The 2,032-nt window shown below is 42.3% G+C and overlaps 1 protein-coding gene across 1 annotated transcript in view; it reads left to right on the forward strand.

Annotated features, from left to right (window-relative positions):
* Nucleotides 1–668: 668 nt before the first annotated feature.
* Nucleotides 669–2,032, forward strand: part of oxr1a (oxidation resistance 1a) — a 151,558-nt gene continuing 150,194 nt past the window's right edge. The window contains exon 1 of the mRNA XM_010740084.3: nucleotides 669–808. The gene's annotated coding sequence lies outside the window, so the exon portion shown is untranslated. The remainder of the gene's footprint in view (nucleotides 809–2,032) is intronic.

The following is a 2,032-nucleotide window of genomic DNA, read 5'->3' on the forward strand; positions in this document are numbered from 1 at the left end:
ACTGTAATTTATATGCATTATATGCACAGACATCCATAAAATGACAAAGGAAGATTCCAATACACTTGAGTCAGTTCTTTAGATCAGGGTCTGCTGCTAACTTTGCAAAACTGCATTTTTGTAGTCAGTGCCCTGGACTTGAAACAGTAACTTCATACAGGAATTCAGTATAAAGTTTCATGCAGAATAACTATTAAATATTTAAGCTCTATTCCTGTCAGGTCATATGTTAATGTGCTATATATGCATGCTGTAAATATTTTATGTTGCTATATTTACTGTACGGTGCCATTTTGACCAGGTTAAATGTAAAAATAAATGACACAAACATGTCCAAGCTGATGGTTCTTCTCTAAACCCTTATGTCTCAGCATGACATTAAAAGTACCTTAAATGCTGAATGAGTGTAAAAGATGGTGAAACATGTGAGCAGAACATGGGATCATCAGCTGCTGAACATACACCTTTACCCTTCACTCCATTTCCATGCACTAGTTACACATTTCTTCCCATCCTTCACCATTCTCATCCCCGCAGTGCATCCCATGATAACACCTCTCCCCCTCCACTGTCTCCCTCCCCTCCCCTCCCCTTGCCTTGCTGGGACGCCCGCTTGGTATGATCCGCTCCTCCCCTCCCCTACGTCTCAGCGATGGTAGTTTCTATTGGGAGAAGGTCAAATGACTCTGCATGTCTGCCTCTGTGTACATTCCCGCGACGGTGCACGCCTGATGAAGAAACACTTCTAACACTGAACCGTGTGTCCGAGTCCCTCTGAAGCGTCTCCTCGCGTTATGTCCCCCTGAAAGTAAGTACTCACGTGCAAACGGGCGTGTTTGTTTTTTCCGAAACGATTGAACCGGTCTATATTTTGATATGGGCGGATTAGTCCTTTCCTTATAAAGGTTTAATGTTTGTAAAGTGTTGTGTTTCCGTGCAGCAGCTTCAGGAGCCCCGTTCTGTTAGGATGCTGCTTCTTGTGATGATGCCTTCAGGCGGTGCAGGTGAAATCCAGGTGAATTGTCGCCTCCAAAAACTCGCCATTGCCGTGCAGTTCGTGTCGTTCAATTAGAGTTACACTACTGTCAAGATGTAGCTCAGGTCTCCCTTACCTTTTAACATTACTAGTAACGCGTGTGTGTATGTGTGTCAGTGTCAGCCATTTCTCTGTCCTAGAATACATTTTAGAAGCTGGGTGAAAAAATATCCCAGCAAAAGTAGGTTGGGACTCCCTGCAGGAATATTCTAAGAACATGAAGAAGACCAGAGGAGTAACAAATAAAGAGAGCATGAAGTGCAATAAAGTCACCAGACTTTTTAGACAGCATTACAGGTTGAATCCAATCATGAAAATACAACCAAATATTAAAACTAGACCAACAATTACCTCTCCAAGTTAACTCTTTTGTGACCGTGAGTGGATCATTGTTTAACTTTCTCTATTGTAAATGCCATCTGAGGTCAGTGTTAATGTGGGGGTGTGTGAAGTTCACTCTTCAGCAACTAGAAAGCTCTGAGGAGGGGAGACTTAATGAAGTGAGTCATGAGAGTCAGCCCAAAACTCCCCCCTGCAGAGCAGCATGTAGCTAAGCCTATTATACCATTGCATAATGCAATAAGGTATACAGTAGCCCCGTAAGGTGCACAATGAGCTGCCTCCATGCGGGGTGAGATCGTGGGGGATCCTGTATATTGTCCAGACTCCTTAAGCTCTCATTATACGTCTTAATGAAATATAGAGCGGGGTCAGCATGTTCACGTACTGTATTACTGTCCAGAGACGCACTGATACACCTCTGGAGTTTGTTTGTTTGAGGTTTGTGAGATGTTCAAGGTCGATTCAAAGCAAAGTGAGATGAAGGAGTGTGTCACAGTGTAACTTGTTTTGTAATGGTGTTGTTGGTGTCTTCTGTTGTTTTAAACTGGCTACATAGTTACAAAAGATCAACTTTTTTCATTGTTACCACCAGCCAGTCATTGAATCTGCCATTTGTTTTCTCTGTTAAATGTTGAAAAAAAAACTTTTTTTTTT

Source organism: Larimichthys crocea, chromosome XIII (genome assembly GCF_000972845.2).
Source record: "Larimichthys crocea isolate SSNF chromosome XIII, L_crocea_2.0, whole genome shotgun sequence".
Classification (NCBI taxonomy): domain Eukaryota; kingdom Metazoa; phylum Chordata; class Actinopteri; family Sciaenidae; genus Larimichthys; species Larimichthys crocea.